Source organism: Drosophila teissieri, chromosome 2R (assembly GCF_016746235.2).
Source record: "Drosophila teissieri strain GT53w chromosome 2R, Prin_Dtei_1.1, whole genome shotgun sequence".
In the NCBI taxonomy this organism is placed as follows: Eukaryota; Metazoa; Arthropoda; class Insecta; order Diptera; family Drosophilidae; genus Drosophila; species Drosophila teissieri.
In genome coordinates, this window is record NC_053030.1 from 8,176,134 (window position 1) to 8,195,003 (window position 18,870).

General features: G+C 39.2%; 1 protein-coding gene across 1 annotated transcript in view; it reads right to left on the reverse strand.

Moving 5' to 3' along the window:
* LOC122614976 (fibronectin type-III domain-containing protein 3A) overlaps positions 1–18,870 on the reverse strand; it is a 117,811-nt gene that overhangs the window by 83,334 nt on the left and 15,607 nt on the right.

The window sequence follows — 18,870 nt, forward strand, 5'->3', positions numbered from 1 at the left end:
TTATTGGTTTCAAAAGAAATGGGAAGAGGTTCGTTAATTAAAAGGATACAATTATGCAGAAAATGTTCCTCAAACAGATTCGCAATTTCCCATTCTCAATGCAACAGTTAGATCGAATTTCATTCTAAAAGGGGTTAAAATGTAATTTTCAGTATGATAGCTTGTTTAATTAAGGGGTGAGAATGCAGGAATAAATCTACAACACAAACTGAGTTTTGTTGAATTTTTGCTGAAATTTTCCTCGAACTGTTGTGCGATTTTCCATTAGGGAGCAGAAATTCCCCTCCTTAATTGACCACAATTTTCCGCCCATCCTTTAGCGATGTAATGCTCACAACCAGGTCCTTACATGCAATAAAAATTAAACCGAAGTTTGTGCTTGCCCACTTTACCATCGTAGTTTTATTTTCTTTTTACGCTCCCTGCAATTTTCCAGCATTTTCTCGGACTCTTTTTGCTTCGCTCGCTATGACAAACGTGCTGACATTTTTCGCTCGACGCTTCGCATCAAATTAATGCTCGGAAAATATGCATATGCATGTCGGGTAAACGAGTATATTGTAAGCAAAATATTTGCACATGGGGGCGTGGGGGTGTGGGGGTGTGGGGGCGTGGCAGCGAGACGGTGGAGACGGTCGCTGGGGGGTGTGGTGGCAACATGCTAACGAGTGTCACTAATAGCAGCAGTAGCATAAAATGTTTGCTTAACAATGAAAATGCATCGGAAAACTGCGTGCCTTAGTTTCCATCCATTGCCACCGCTTCCCCGCTCCCCCCGCTTTCTTCACTCCTCCAATTCTGCAGTCCTAAGCTGAAATGCATGTACAAGAACTGATGGGCGTGGCATCCAGGGGCGTTGGGGTCTTAAGGCTGGAAGGCGGAAAGCGGCGAATGGCGAAGGGGTCGAAGGGGGCAGCTTACTCTAACTGACATTTAGTTGGCAGTCGGAGCGGCCAACGCATCACGATGGATGGGAAGCCGAGGCTCCTGCATTTGGCGCCAGCTGCAGGCAGCTTTTAGCCAGGAATACCAGAGGCCCAGAGCCCTCTTTTCCTTCGGATTTCCCAGACATTTTTCCCCCAACAAAGTGCGTGCTTAAATCCACCAGAATCAACGTGATTTTAAATTGAAATGCCTGCCTGTTAAATAGAGTAAATAAAAAGGGATGTACATATTTTTAAGGAACAACCATTTTTTGTAGTACAGCATTTTATCACATCTTTAAATAAAATAAATTAAATATCTAGAAAAAAGTTAATATTATTAAAAACGTCAGAACACAATTAAATGATTTCCTTTTATTTTAATTTAAAAAAATTTTAAAACTCGTTGAAAAATTCCAATATTCCTCTCAGAGCACATTATTACATGAGCTCAAAAGTATTTTCTCTAATATTTCCCATTATTTATTTATCGAGAACTTGATGAACATAACAAAATAAAAGCACTCTGTCAACACAAAAACGCGTTCGACCAATTTTATTGCTTTCGTCTGACCTTTTGTCACATAAACATAGGATTGGCAAAACAATTTCACATCATTTATTGAGATTGTTTTTTTTAATCTAAAGAAACCCCCCGGAGTCAAATAAGTCCATTCAATAGGCAATCTTTAATTTTTAAACTGTAACGTATGTTAAGCAATTAGGGTAGTTTGTTAGAGGTCAGAATATTTAGCGTCACGCAAGGTTGGGAAATGCTTTTCCAATTAAAAGTGAAAATGACTGCATACTTTCGTGAGCAAAGAAATTACTTTGCTGACTTTAATAACAGGTGGAAATTGGTTTGTGGTTGTTGAAAGATGGTCTGCACTTAGCTTTTCATTTGAAGATTGGAATTCGAGTTTATATTAATATACTAACATCATCAATTGAACATTTTTTAAACGCTGTACTCGAAATATAGTTACATACATACCTACTGCCGCAATTAATTACTTCATTTTATGGCGTGAAAACTTTATAATATATTCGTTGCTTATAGCCAGCATTCACTGTTTGTTTACTTTTTTGCTTCCTTTCCCATGACTGCTCACATAATGAGCTGAAAGCCTGGAGCCTTTTGCCGCGTTGGCGTGACTGAAAGACGCTTTCTTTTTAATTTTCCTCTTTTTTTTTGGTTTTATGCGCTAATTGTTTAACAATGAGGGTGGCTATTCAAGTTGAGAAGGAACTGGAGGCATGTTAAAAACTGCAAGTACTAACAGCGGTTGCCTTCTGAAGAAGCCTTGATTAAGACAGTGTGGGTAATGTCGAACTGAAATAATGTCTTGATTTTCTTGATTAAAAAATAACTTTTCAGCTTCAACTTTTACCTATTTAGTTCAGCTTACATTAGGAGAGAGAAACAACAATTGTATTGGTTTATTCGATATTCCTGCCAAACCTGCTGTGTATTTATGCTAATTTCGCCTAAAATAGTCAATTGACGCGCTAATGCTATTCAAAATATATTTGCGACTAAAGCACAAATCTCTTGTATCAACAATACAAATTGTGTGCCTCCTGAAACAAGTAAGTAAATAATAACAAACCGCCCTTAACTTTGTTTGTTTCTTTTCAAAGTAAATCCTGGTGAAATAGGCGATTTTCACACCAATTTAATCGCAAATCGATGGGCGCTGGTGAATGAAAAGTCCACTATTTCATTTACCAGTCAAAGTTAAACGAAAAAAAACCGGATGTTTTGGCTTACGACGTATAACTACCCATTATTACATGAAGTTGGAATATTGTAAGATGGGTTAGTTTCGATAGTAAATGTATATAGTTTGAAAATACTCATTGAAGTGAACAAAAGTATTATACAAAAACACAAGACCAATTTATAATTTTACAAATACTTATGAGATAGTTACTCTGTTAAATAATATTATATCCCATGAATATCATTATTTTAAATTATTATTCTGTATGCATAAGCCAAAGAAGTTACCTCTAAAAGGCAATAATTTGGTGCGAAACCGCTGGCTCCATTGAATGGAGCTAATCAAATAGTTGAACCAGACTCGCAGTTGAACGCTTCATTAGTTTTGACGCAAGTTGGGCCGCATTCAGAGTGCTGTGGACAGGCGACAGCTTCTGCAGCAAAAGAATTGAAATAAATGCGCACTTTCAAAGTCATTTGCAGGCAAATAGTCGCTGCGGGACTTTCCGCACCCAAACACACATTGGGAAAACTTATCCAGCGCGCTTGGGATTTTTCTTAATTTTTTTTTCCCCCTTCTGCCACTTTTTGTGCTTTGCTGAGCGGATTTTCCGCACTGTTATTTTCGCCAGACTGTATTTTTTTTAACTTACACCCGGTCCTATAGCAATTGTTGCTTCGCTTTTCCTTAAACTTCATTCGTGACATTTATTTGCGGTTATATTTCTGGAGCTTTTTATTTTTGTAACCGGGCTTCTTTCCCTGGTTTTCCATTCAAGTGGGTTTTTCTTGTGAAGCGGACTATTCCCTTTCGAAGCGCCTTCAAGTACATGCAACTTGTTTGGGGGTACACTCTCCTCACTTTATTTCCCCCCAATATCCCCAGTTTTCCACCTCTTTTTTGGTTTGATAAACAACGAGACAACGAGGCACCTTTCGCTTTTGCCCCTTCTATAATGAGAGTATAATAGTCAATAGTTTCACGAATTAAAAAAAAAGAAAAAACTAGAAAGACCGGGAATGCTTGTTCCTACAAAACTTTCCTCCCATAAATTTCAAATTGTGTGTCATGATAGAAAGCAAAGTATACAAATATAGCAAATAGATAATAGAAAAACGTTACTTATATAATAAAAGTGCTTCATCAATAGCTAAAATACGCAGATAAATAAAAACTTTCTCTAAAACAAATTTAATAGAAATATAAACCTGATTCAGATTTCGAAGGGTATCCAAAAGTCGTTATTCTTAATACTTTCGTATTTTCCCGAAATCTTGAACAAATCATTGGGTTACCTTTTATAAAAAAAGGGGAAAAGGTGCGGTGCTGTAACCGAAATGGGTAAGCAATTTTTGCATTTGAGAAAGTAAATTCATAGCGCAGCAATGATTCCGCAAAAAGCGAAATTCGAATTTTACTTTTAATATTCACTCAAAGGCTCTCGCTCCCAACAATTTCATACGTTCATGATGAATGGCTTTTCTCAGTGGTATAATTTCTGTGCGCTCTATTGCAGCATTATATAATAGTGTCATGGTAAGTGCTCGGCTCGGAATTCAGACAGGGGGATTGTTATGACTTAAATTATCATAAAAGTTTTCAAATGTAATAAAGATTCAACATATAAACGTAATTAAGATGAATTAGCATAGCATGGACTTACAAAAAAATCTCTGAAAATCTTTGATGCGCACATATTCAACTCCAAACACATGCCTTTGGCCGCATTGAGTGCAAACAGCAATCTGGTTATCTACTGTCATTTATTAGCCCACACACCAAACACGAGCACTCCATCATGCTTCTATCTAATCTCCATCATTATTCCATATCCCCAAAACCATTTCACCAAATTTCACCAGGTTCTCCCCCGAGGACACCTTTCTTTTTGAGAGACTAAAAAGCAAATGGAAAAGCATTTCGATTACCGTTCACCTCAAAAGTGCGTCAGGAATATCAATTTATTATGTAAGCCAGTTTGGGGGTCGCTTGGGAGTCACTTTGCTGCATGGTGAAAAGGGCATGCATGGTACACAATTTTGCCTTCACGCACCGACAATCTGCTATCAAAATAATTCGCCTCAAGCTTTGAGCACACTTGACTGCCACCTACAAACTTTTTTATGTTTTTTTTTGGCCAACTCAATTACAGTTTCAATTGCAATTTAAGCCATTCTCCTATTCATTTGCATTCATTCGGCGGCAAACTCCGCAAACAGCCGACAGCAAACAAAAGTCAGAAAGCTCATCATGTGGCACAACGACGAGCACACACAAATGTGCTCTGGGCTCACACAGATACTCCGGAAAAGCCACAGATATTACACAAACACACTCACACCCACGAGCTGAGCTCCATTGAAGCAGAAGCTTAAGCTGATAAGGCATTTGAATTTTTTACAGTTGATTTAGCCCCAAAATGAAATGAGAATTTTCACCTGTTGCCAGCTGAAAAGCTGTTGGAAATTTTGTGGGAACATAGCCAGGGCACAAAAGCCACCAAACGCGTCAAATGAAGCATACGCCACGTGGTCAGGCCAAAAAAGGAATTACAATATGGCAAAAAGAGGCCAAAGCGAAAAAGGGTGGAAAGATAAGCCACTCAAGCCGAATTCCAAAATGTAATTACGAGCATTTTTGCATTAAGATCGCATTAATGCGGCAGTTACAAAAAAAACTTAAAAGCTTCAAAGTCCCCAATAAAAGTTGCACTTAGCCATTCGCAGCTTGTGCTTTCAGTTGCTCCTCCTTTCAGTGGACTCCTCGTTTTATAATCAACTTTGGCGCACATTTTTGGGTAATCTCAGTGGGGCCGACACATTGTTCTTTCGGAGCGAACATGATATGTATATTATGATTTTATAAAATATATATTTTTAACTAAAAATACTACGTGCTTAAAATAATATTTAATATATATTCGTAGAAGGTTGAAATACTTAATGTGACCTTTAATTTTTGAATAACACTTTAAGATTTAAAACTTTTTCCTTCAATTTAATGTCTATATTCACTCAGTTTATTCTTAAACTTTTTTAAATTCGCCAACTCTATTAAGGGTTTACGGCACCTCTCCATAGATCCACTTCGCTGCTGCTGCAGTCGAGTTTGTGCAGTTTTGAAAAATTGATTGCATAATGCGACACAACAACTGAAGTTGATGAGCAGCGACAGCAGACGAAACAAGGGTATGATGGAATAAAAGGAAGGAGGTGGCAGGCACCGAAGAGCCAGGAAGAGAAAATGCGATAGATGAACTGACAACCATGGAGGGAGCTGAAAGCCACATTCAGCCGTATTACCAACCGATTATGGGAGTGCAAACATCATGAAGTTTCTTTTTAATCTAAAACTTTTGCTAAATATGTAAGCACAGTGGCACAGAGATATAATTGATTTTGAATATTGTCAGAAGTATGCAACATGGTATGGATTAAAATTAAGTTTATAACAGCACACTCTTAAACTTTTACACACTTACTGTGCTTTTTTAACGACCAAATAAATCATTTAAAATAAAATTCCAAAATTTCAAGCAGAAGTTTCCTAAACTTAAGGAAGTAAATTCCTAAGCCAACCCCAATGGTTTTGAACTTTTCAGAACTCTCTCTAGTTCCAGAAAAGCGTCTCGTCATTTCTGTTTCATTATGTCAAATCCAGCCGCATAAACCTCATCACTACTCCGCGTTTGCGTATATACCACCGCGTACCTCTGGTTTCAAGCGACTCTACGCCAGAAAACAAAGTATCGCCACCTCATCATCAGGCAGCGTCATCTTCTGTCATGTTCGCGCAGACTTGGGCCGCGGTCGATGTTGCTGCTGCTGCTGCTGCTGCAGTGGCTGTTGCTGCTGTTGCTTACAGCAACAACGTGACAGCTGTTGGTGCAACAACGGCCAACCGAACCGATGCACAACAGCAACATGCAACAACATCGCGGATGGCAAGTGGTAGTCATAACAACAATGCCGTCAACACCAAGCGCCATTCGCAGCCTCTCAACTTCATCCAGCCCTTGGTACTTATTATAGTTGCTGCTGCTGTTGCTGCTGCACTTGGTGTTGCTGCTGTTGTAAGCAACCAATTGCAACAGACTTGCCGCAAATTGCCACAGAGACTGGGAAATCAGATGGCAGGGAAGTCACAATAAAGAAAACTCTTGTTTGCCAATAATGAAATGCAATACATTTCCATCCCATCGATGGAAATTCATTCATGGGGCAACAGGAAATTCTTAAAACTTCAGACGAACTCAAGGCTTTATATTTAATTGGAAAATTTAATCAAATTACATAACTTTTGAAAAGAGGGAGTTTAGGATTTCAAGCTAATAACCCTGTACCGTTATCCCACTGCGCAGTCAAAAAATCACTTCCTTCTATCGCTACGTAAAAACCATCAGCCAGCAATTTGGTAACTCAAGCAGTATAAAATTTAACCATTCAACCCACAATTGCGATTCGGGCAGCCAAGAGATAAAAGCATCAATAACCTTTCACTCGCCGTAAGGAAACGCCATCAACTTTTCATTTTTTGGCCATCCAAATAATTGCCAACCGAAAGCCTTCATCAGTCATTTCTCCCCCTTTTTTGTGAACTCCTTTTGCGGCCATTGTCTTTTCCTTTAAGCAATTTGTAATGCAACACTTGCCAACCCAAAGTCATAAAATCGAAAATCGATGCAAGCCCTAAACCAATAATTTCCATCATGATGATGCAATAACAACGGGGATGACTTTCTGAATAATTGCCGTCCAGCTAGGAAAAAAATTGAGGAAAATGTGCCGGCATACAAATTGTTTGCTTAGCAACCTAAAATAGAACCTGCAGGCCAAAGCATTCATCAGATTTTGAAAAATTCTATTTTCTGTGCTTTCCTCCTGAGGCATAAATATCTTTTCCTGATATCCACAGCAATTACATACTCATCCCCAAGGAGTCATCCCTCCTCCAGCCACTGAGAGAAATGTTATCCCACAAAGAGCCTATATTTCGGAGATTTGCCTTTTTTAGATTATAAACCCCCTTCTAATGAATATACATTTAATTTAGTAGTGATTAATTTGGTAATGACATTCATCAAATTCAATTCTGCTAATTGAAATAATGAATAGTTAAAGCTAGTTTTAAGGTGCAATATGTATTAAAAACTGGTATTTTCACCTTTTGGTTCGTTTAAAATAAAATTATAAAAGGGAAATAACTGTATAGCTCCAAAAATCACATTTATATAGAAATCTCAGTTCTTGATGTTATTTTCCCGAGTGTCATGATAGCCGTAATAACAGCTATACAAACGGCAGTGCTCCAATAATGATGGGGATAATTCAATGCGCTCAAGATGGCCGCAAGTGTTGCACTTGACGACACCAGCCGCACGGACAAGGACACTTTGTGGCAGGACACATGGGGCAGGGGCAGGGGCAGGGTACAAAAATCGGGTTGTAAACATAAAGCATAAAGCATGACAGGGATAACAATGCCGATGACATAAACACGGACGATGGGCGGCAGTTGGGGGCTGCCTATCAGGGATTGGGATTCGGTTTGTGTCCGATTCATCTGCCTGAATGGAGCAATTGTCTGCCTCCTGTCCCGGTCCACATTTCTGTCCGGCATTCCAGTTTCCTTGCCGCTCCCCGGTTTGTCGGATGAAACACTTTCCCATTGAAGCTAATGAATGTCATGAACAGGACTGAACAATTGGACTGGCCAACGTGGGTCGCTTCGGGGGTTTTCCAGCTTTTCCTGCTGGAATGGGACGAGTCGTGGCCAATAAAATATTGCCAAACATGGTAGCTGGAAAGTTGTCGTATAATAATAAATCGGTTTAACAGGGCTAACAAAAGATTTCACAAAACGAAAAGTTGTAATTTAGTTAAACCTTCTATGTGATGTATTTATTGTTTTGGAAATCCTTAAACAACTGCCTCAAACTGAAAAGAAAAGTGGCTTATGGCGAATTGCGAAGCTTATTTTCTTGATATTTGTTATATATTAAAAGATAGATATTTTAAAACCTGCCCTCGTTGTCACATGCTGCTGACCATTGTTGTGCTGGAGATTATTATATGATAACTATGACATTCGTATTTACGGCTTACAGATTTTCCAGGAAACCGTCTATCAACGGACGATAAGTAGGCTAAAAGCTTGAGATCTTATTCTAAGTATTGGCAAATTCAAATGTATATTAACGGATGTTTGAAAATTAATGAGGTATGAAATTGCAGTTACACAGGAACAAATTGAGTGCTATTATATTAATGTTAGAAAAAATGTAGTATATATTATTTAGTCGAAATGTGTTCATAGGCGTAATAAAAAAGAAAACACAGAATAGAGTATTTCTCAGAAAATTAACACATAAATATGATTTCTTTTCTAATAAATATTGCTTTGCTTATATAGCGTATTATTAGGTATTTTAATAATTTGTAATATTGGCTAAAAATTCGTTCTTATTTTGCAAATTTCCTTAGTTATTTTTAAGAGCGTAATATTAAAGATAATATTAAAGATGCAACACGATCCACACATTTTTCGGTGTATTTAATGCACTCGCCGAACAATGGAAAATGGACAAGGCTAAGCCGGTGGCACATTGAACGTGGCTCGCCGCACGATTCAATGAGATCGGGTGTAACATATATCCCCAAAATGTCAGGCTTGTCCCACTCAGTGTCTTCGTGTTTGTGGGCCATTGTGGGGTGCCTGTGTGCCTGTGTGCATGTGTGTGTGTGTGAGTAGGCCAAAGTGTTGGCCATATCAGAGAACCTGTCAGAAAAGCGAAAAGGAGGTTCGGTTCGGGCCATGAAGGTGGCTTTCACACGTCATGGACATAATTGAAAATTGACAGTTTATTGCCATAGGCACGCCCACTTTTGGCCTCCTCGCCTTGTTGGCCATGATTAAAATAACAAAAGCACGCAAGCACACACACTGGAGCACACACACTCACACACCTCATTGGGGACGAAAATGTCGGTGAATGAGCTTTAATTTCGACATAATAGCGGGCAAATTTGGCATTGTTCGTTGTTGTTGAGTTGGTGGAAATTCGGGTGGTTTAGTGGGTGGTTCCGGATCAGATACTCTACAAGCCGCTCTATTATTTTGCGGTAATTGGTTTGGTTTTCGCAATTTCAATTGTTGTTGCTGCTGTTGCTTTCCATGTTACTGTTGCTGCTGCTAATGTATGTGGCTATAACTGCTTTTGTCTATTGCTTGTATTGCTTGTATCTTTTATCGCAGCAAATTTAAACGTTGTTTCTGGCGTGGCCAATGTTATTTGTCATATTATCACAGCCAATACTGTCATGCCATTGTTGATCCCAGAAACTTAACGCTTTAATAAATAGTTTTTATATTTTAAAAATTTATAAAAATCATCACATAAAAGCTAACAGTTGCGTAAACAAAATAAGATGGAGTGTTTATGATAAGCTCCAATTTTCAGATTCAAGCCAAAATACAATATAGGCATTGAATTCAAAAATTATATGTGTGAGTACACAAAGTTGAATAAAGGCATACAATTTAAGTCAATTGCGGTTGCAAAGTGCCCATATCAACACTTTTTTGCCATTGCAGCCCTGTAGGATTTGCCACCATTGTTCCGCCTGAATATCCTTTGATTTTCCCAGGGGCGGCAACTGTTGAGCCACTTTTGTGCCGACCACGACCAACGAACGCCCACCTTTTGAATATTTGATGCTCTACTTAACCACACCGGCAAACACTCGCACCCCACAATCAAGGCCGAAAATTTATTTTCGGACGGACAGGTGTCGTGTTGATGGTTAAACATTCGCCTGGGAATCGCAATTGTAATTGAGGGCCTTTTGTTTGCGTCAGTTTGCATCTACTGTTTTGGGGTAATTACTGACTAAAACCGTGCGGGGAAATTGAGTTAGGGTAAACACACGTCCTAAGGAAACGAAAGTTAAAGGATTAGCCTGATCGAGGCCTTCAAGTGGCGGTGGTGGTCAACTTTTCGGTGCCTTTAATTTTCAACTTTTGGGGTGGGCTGTAATCATTGCCGGCGAAAAAAAAATGAAACTCTCCAAAGACAAGAGTGAAGTGTGCGGGACTAAGGAAAAACTTTGGCGCCAAGACGACATTTTAGGCCAACGCAAGGCAAAAGTTTTCCAAAAGAGAAAACAGACAGGCCAACAACGGGGGTACTTGAGTGGGCGAGCAAAACTAGAGGAAATGCCGGGAGATTCCGGGAGATGCCGGGAGATGCCCCCAGAAACTGTAACATATTTGCATAAATTTCGGGTGTTCCCCCAGCGCATTCAACTTGAAGCCTGTCAGAAAAAAAATGCCAGGGGAAAATGTCGAGGCTCGGTGGAAAATTTCCTATCTAACAAGTTTGAAGTTTTCCTCCTTTTTGTGTATGTATTTGAAGAAATGAAGGTGGGTACGAAAAATTAGCAAAGACGCGACTTGAAAAAGTGACAGCAGAGACTCAGTTCAAAGTTGAAATCATGAGAATTACTTGGCGGAAAAGTTTTGTTTCGTATTTTTTCTCACTTTTTTTTATTCCACCCTGCTACAATATGCGAAATGAGTTCGTAACACAAATTATTTGTCATTATGCATTTGTGCAAATGTTTTCATTTTATACATGTCGCCGCAATTTATTTATTCATCGTGTCTGTTTTTGTTTACCTGTGGAAATTTGTTAGGCCTTGTAAGGCCTCTGATTTATGAATTATCCCAAAGACTTTCAACGACGCCCCACGAATATAATTTGTCATAGCAAAAGCCGGATTAACATTGCAAATTGATTGATGAATCGAAGTTAGCATCTGGAAGTTTATGATTAAGACAAAGTTTGGGGTTATTCGCAATTTAAAGTTGATAGAGCAGAGAGCTTTTTCAAAACTTACAAAATGGTTTGGAGCCATGAAGGAAGAAAATAACTTCTGAATTCCAAAGTCCCTAAACAATTTTCACCCTTGCAGTAAATGGACACAAAAACTGTGTGAGAATTGCCGACTTAGGACAAATCAAAGTCAGCTCAGCTCATCTCATCTCATGGAGCATTTCAAATTGCAATTAGCCACAACAAGTCAGAGCGATTAAGCCATGATTTTGATGTTCTTTATGAGGAAAGGGACAGAGATTAGGGAGTATAGAGATGCGGAGACAATGGGGGAAATATATCCAAATGGAGGTAATAAACGTGCGATTACGAAACTCCCTGCAAATGTCGACGTCGAGAAATTGTCGCATCGACAAACTTAACCGAGCCAAGCACGCACATGCACTGGAAACAACTTTGAAGCACAGTATCTATAAAATGATATGATGAAAAATACTCAATATTACTATTATTACTCAATAGATATCAATTATTCATATAGTAATATTATACAACCAAAACAAAATTAAATTTAAATAAGGTTAAGGAGTTAATATAATGTTGTTAATGATGTTATTTCTTCAAGATTCTAAACAACATAACGTAACGGCTGAAAAGTATGCAATGATACTTTGCTTTTAAACGCCTTTGCAAGATGGTTTAAATCGCAGTTAGTGCTTAAACACAAATGTTCTTCCGGGTGTACACAGAAAGAAGAAGAGAGAGGGAGAAGATAGAGAGTAAGAGACAGCACCAACTGTGACAGAGATGGAGATAGAACATTAAACAATTTGTTTCACATTTGTGGACCCGTTCCCTAGCCATTTTCCCTCTTTTCCGTGGCCAACATGGAAACTTTTGCCAGACTTTGCCTGTTTTTAAAGATGTCCTTGTGTGTGCGGAGTATCTGTGTTTTTAAATATCTGTGTGCGGTGTAGCTCAGAGTGTGTGCATGTGTTACTTGTATAACATTACAAAACGGTACACATGTGCAATCTGTCTACGGGTAAATTTGTTACGTTGCACGCCATGCGAACATAAAAAGTGCATTTCCAACTTGGCACCATTCGACACTAAAGATTGCATGGAGAAACCCGTTGCCCCCCTTCTCCCTTCTGGCCACCTTTCCCTCTCAGTTTTCCGCTTTCCCACACCCTTTCACCTTTTACCAGTTTCGTATGCAAATTGTCGTTTTGGCTAAAACACGTAACCCTTGTACGACAATCGCTTCATAGAATATTCAAGAACAGGGATTTCAATTACAGCTAGCAAGCTGAAAATTAGGTTTCCGCTAGTGGGATTCAAGCACGGAAATAATATTTAATAATGCAATTCCGCCGGAGTCCCACAATTTTGTTATTTTTATTTGTATTTTAAACGGGATGCTTTTGCAAATAGTTATCTTTAATTTTTAAAGGTCAAACAAACATTGGTGAATCAAAAACAATATAACTTGCAACATCTGAGGTACGTGCTTCTTTAAATTGAATATAAAACCTAACTTGCTGGTAAATTGCTCAGCGGAAGCAGCGAAAAAAGTGTCATAGAATGAATGCGAGAGTTAAAGTTACATATGCATTGCATTCGCGCTGTTTCCGTCTCTTTCGTTGCCCTGTTGCCCTCTCTTTCCCACTCCGCAAGTTGTCGTCGTGTCAAACTGCCAACAGCTAAAAGAGTTTGGCTAACTGTGAGGAAAAAAGTCACGGGAAAAACAAGAGACGGAGAAATTCATGATTCCGAGGCGAATTTTAAATACCTATTTAATTCAATTTATTTGTACAACCAAAAGAGTCATACAAAACAAGAGGCAAATATAATAAAAACAGTTGTTAAAAAAAACCACCAATTTACCAAGCAATATTTTTGGGATTTTCAGCAGGATATATTCCTGGTTGCGACCTGAGTTTTCAAAACTTTAGAACACTGCTACTGAATTGAAATCAAATAAAGCTGGTGTCTACAAATATATATGTATATGTGAAAAAATGGGGAGAAAAGGAGAAACTACTGCAACTGTCAAACGCATTATCATGGAATCTTTTTGCCAACAGTTCGGAAGGTAAAAACGAAAAGAAAATGCAGTCAAGTGTCTAGAATAGAAGTCCTGGAACTTATTTAATATTAAAGATGTGACACAAGCCAAGCAATTTTCGTGGAACAGTTGTTGTAAAGCACTTGTAAAATTTAAAGTGTTTTTGAATTTAAGCTACTTAATATTAATATGAAAAATTAATACGAGCAATACGTATGTAATGTGCATGCTACAAAAACAGACATTTGAATTAAATTACCATATTAATAGCCTCTGTTTTAATTTCACACCTATGAATTGTTGCATTATTTCAATCACGCAGAGCTTCAATCGCAAACAGGATTAATTGGAATAATTAAGTTAGTTATTCATTTACAATTGATTACGCAATGTTTCGCTGGCTTACCGAAAATACCTTGTTGCAGCAATAGTTTCCAGTTTAAAGCACTTAAAGTGAATTACCATAAGCCGAAGCACATTATTGAAACTTCCTCTGGCCACATTCATTATTTAACCCGTAGCCCTTAAAGACATGGCAGTACAAACACAACTGTCTGTATTTATACGGCTAAATCACTTGCATGGTCTCAGTTCCTGCTGCGTAGACTAAAACAAATTAAATCAATTCCCCATCACGCATACGCCACTTGGCCCATAAATTCCACTCCTGCCCACCTGAACAAATATGTATGTACGAAGGCATGTATGAACATATATAGATATATGTGCTCAGGATCAAGTTGTACAACACCCGGTGGACAAAGTAAAGCATAGTTAGTAGTCTAAGAATTTTTTCCTGGGGTTTTGTTTGGGGGTTAAGCAAACACGGTTGTGGCGTTTAACAAAGTTGAAGGCAACCGCAGCTTTTCCAACATATGTGTTCGCAAAAAAGGAGGATGGGACCAAAAGGGCTGGTGGATTCCACTACAGTATGCACTTTTCCTTGGCAGCTTCAGAAACTTTTTGGCCATGACTAAGAAACTTTTGTTACCACCCAAAAGCCCAGCCGCAACATTTTCAATTGTTGCACTTGCCAGTGTCTTGAAGTCTTCCCATATCTCCGGATTTCCCCGCGGGGCTTGCAATTAAATCTGTGGCCAGACTGTGCCGCAATTATAAGAGCACATAATTTTGGTTCAAGCGTTTTTAGCATCCACACTTTTTTTCCCGGCCCTGCCATTATTATTCGCAAAGGCTTTTAAAGGGTGAGATAAATTTTACGCCTAAAACACCAACGATTTGAGCCACATCCTGGGGCCACAAATTCAAACAAAGCACACAAACTTTGCTTGTTTGTCGTGTTTGGTTTTTGGTCTACAACTCTCCAATTTGTGAAACAATCCAGGCGTAAATGTCGGCCTCTCTCTGACAACTGCAGTGCTTAAAGCGCTTTAATTAAGTTCGACTTGAGCCGGATTGTTCGTCCAAGTTCCGCCCACAAGAACCTTTCCCGCAAAAAGCCGATTGAAAGTTGCGAAAATTGGTGTCAACACTTGGTTGCTTTTCCTGTCGAGGACCAACTATCCCAATTCGATTCTCTGATTTTCGTCAACTGCACGGTTTTAGTGCGAGGATTTCATTAGAAACTTTTACAGTGTGTGCGGCTTGCACCACGTCGCCTGCTTTTTAAAGTTTATTATTGAGCAACATTTTAAAGAGCTATTGACATTAAAATGTAAGTGAAAAATTAAATATTTCAAACGAATAAAATAAATATAATTTGTTATATGTTTATGGGGTCACGCAGCAACAAATGATGGTGCTTATCTAGAATCATAAATCAGAAAACAGTTCCTATTCACGTGTTTCAGCTCTTCAAAGAACTCACTTATCAATATTCCAGAAACAAATAAATATTTTACGTAAACTAATCGAATAAAATCAGTCGCATTCTCGATTCCAATTAAGAAATACATTTTTAACTAATCTGGAAATGCAATAAATAATAACCACACTATTGGATTGTTTTTATATGTCAGCACATTTTCACAGCATATTGACTTTGACGTTTGCTGATAGGAACGTACATTTCGTAGTATTAAAAAACTGTCCCAGTTGATTATTAAATTGACACATTTTATTGCGGAATCAAAAAATACTTATCAACATTTCATAAAGTGGAGTGAACGCTTTCTATAACAATTAATGTACCGTGTCGGGTGGTATCGATGTTAATTGCCATGAGATCAATGCATCTAAAGTTTTGTGCTTTTTAGCCCTTCGTAACCATTAGGCGACCATATATCGTTTATTACTTATTCCAGTTCCTATCGGCTTTTGAATTATCCAACAGTAAGTTATTCATCGTGATACTCCCAGGTCTGTGTTCGTCAGCAATCATTTTCTGAAGTCCATAGCACACTTTGGTCATTCTCGCAACATCAGAAGCTTAAACATTATCACGACTGACTTGAAAATCCCACTGATTTACTTTGCCTTTCGCTTGCTGCTTTTATTCCTTTACTCCTGATTAAAATACTACAAAGTACGTTCTCTTAGATTCGAGTTGTTGGGATATATTAAAAAATGGTAATTCAAGCACAATTAAGTACAAATTACTATTGTGGTAACTGAAATAAAAACCCAAGGCCTGCTCCATTTTTAGCTTCGTGTATTATGTGCGAATGTACATATCATTCGCATAGTCACATAAAGCCGACCCTGCATGACTAATGCGAATAATACATAAGTGCTGCTAATGCACAAGAGCATGCAGTGCAGTGCGGCTGGAAAATGGGAGCGGGAAAATTTCGGAAGCTGAATATGAAGGGGATGGGAACGGGAACAGAGACGGATGCGGAGACGGGGACGGGAGGATACCGAGCATTGTCGCAATATGACGCATACGACGCGTATATTTTATGGCCCACAGATATGGAAAAATGCGGGGGGCGGGGCAGATAACTATGACTTCATTATGAGCTCATGCCCGTAAAGTGCAACCAAACCCAACCAAACCGAGCCGAACTGAGCGGAGCTGAGCTGAGCTGAACTGAACTGAACCAAATGCAACCAAAAAGCAGCCCAGTGGAGGCCCGACAACTGCCAGCATAAGCCAAACATTAATAATAAACAACTTACAAGCCATAAACCAATGGGATGCCGCTACCAACTACCCAACTACCCAACTACCCAGCTACCAACAAACAGTGGCAGCGGCAACGAGTCCCAAATAAATTACTCCATGAAAAATAAACAAATTCAACGGAGTCAGTGCAAAAAATCAGCCAGAGCAAATGACATTAAAATCGTTGGAAGGGGATGAAAACGCATTTCCAGTTAAGAAAAAATAACAACAAAAAAACAGAACGTACAGTGAGTGCTAAAATTATGACAACAGGCGGCTGATCCTGCACTGGCCATAGCCCAAAAAAAGAAAATCGAAAAAGGAAATAAAAAACAGAGTGAGCAAAACGGGGAAAGAAATCCGCTCAACTGGCAGGCAAGAGGCGAAATGGTAGGGGAAATGGTGAAATTGACACTGGACATGGGAGCATCGAAATGGACATGGATGCGGACGAGGCTGAGGATTCGAGGATGTGCATTGCCCAGGGATGTGGACAATGGACAATGGCGACAGTCGACAGTCGACTGACTGAGTGTAGTTGGCAAAAATGATGCATGCCACATGGTACGCACTTTACTCTCACCAAAGAGCCAACAAGCCAAGGGATACTCAAAATCCAAAATCCAGGAAACCAATTCCCGCAGTATTTCTGCTACACTAACCGAAAACTAATAGTACATTTCAGCTATATTGTAATGTAAACTGTGATGAAACGGACTTTGAAAGTAAGGAACTAGATGCTGTGTTAAATAAATGAGTATAAAATATAAATATAAAGAGTATCATAGTCATTGATTACAAATCATTGATTGTAAAAACCGCTACAAATTTTTGTAAACGATATTTAGACTCAGAAAAAACGGACCTATGGAAAAACAAATTATTTTAAATAGTTGTAAGAATATTCATGAATATATGAATATAAAAAATGTAAACTAGGAGACAAAAAACCCATTAAAAAATGGCAGGGAACAAACAGAGAGAGCGAAAAATATGGTGTAGAGGCAAATATAGCTAAACGGAGATAAAAAATGTTTTTGGCAAATAGCCGGGCATGGAAAGAAAATAAAAATAGTTAAAAACTGCAAAATTCGTATGTGTAAGTGAAAATTTGCGAAAAAGCGGCGCAGGCAACAATGGGAAATGGACACCAATTGTACCCAGTGCGTGCGAAAGGGACAGCCGAGGGGGAAATGCAGAAGGAGAATGAGATGGGAGATGGTATGGGGAACAAGGCAACAAAGTCGCATGGGGCCAAACATAAAAATCGAGAAGTCCATAAGACCACAGCGTGTGGCGGACCAGTGGAAAAATCTACATTGAAAATGAGCGGAGCTATGTGGAGAACACTTCCCCGGAAAACTTGGCAGTGGAACAAAAACAAAGCACACAAAAAAAGGGAGAAACGGGGAAAAAGGGGCAAAAAAGGAGGAGGGGGCCTGCAAGAATCCGGGAACTCTGGTGACACAGTGTCATCTGCATACACACAGCTGGATATGGTCAAGTTGGCGCAGAAAATTGCCTGGGAGTGTCGCCAACTGTGATGACTTCAATATGCACTATCCTGCGATCCGGCGAACTCGAACTCGAGCAGATAGGGACATGAGTGCCCCAGGACTCGGTCGGCGGCAAATGCAAATTGAAACGCAGCTGAAATGGCTGAAATGGCAAAAATGAATCCGATTAGATGTCGCCGGATAAAGTCAACAGGGGACACAGCCATATCACTGGAGGCCAATTGCCAGGTGTCGAACCAATCGGATGCCATTGATAGTCGGCAATGAAGACGGACAAATGGAGCAGGGCATCAGTCGAGGATTGTGCAACCGATAAATGGAGGAGCAGAAGCAGTCCAAATAATAGATGACGAGAGGTGCAACTGCTTCAGTAAACATACTCGTCCTATGGACACGGATCGCTCTACTCGTTGGCATAGCACACTATGTTCGGGATAGGTATTCTTAAATAATATATTTATATAAAGCATCGTCCATCCTCCATTGCCAAGATTGCGGCTAAAACAATTACCACTTAATTTGCATTCACCTTCAGCGCTTCGTGTTTAGTCGCCTCTTCTCGATGGCAAGACACAGTCCTACCTGCCTATGTCAACTAGCGCCGGGGCCAGAACTACTTATTGCATGGCCAAACAAACAGATTATTTGGCAAATAAGCCCGACAAACAAGCCAAGAACTTAACCAATGCTTTCGCTACCTTTGGCCAGGCCCAAAAAGCAAACAATCCGTACACA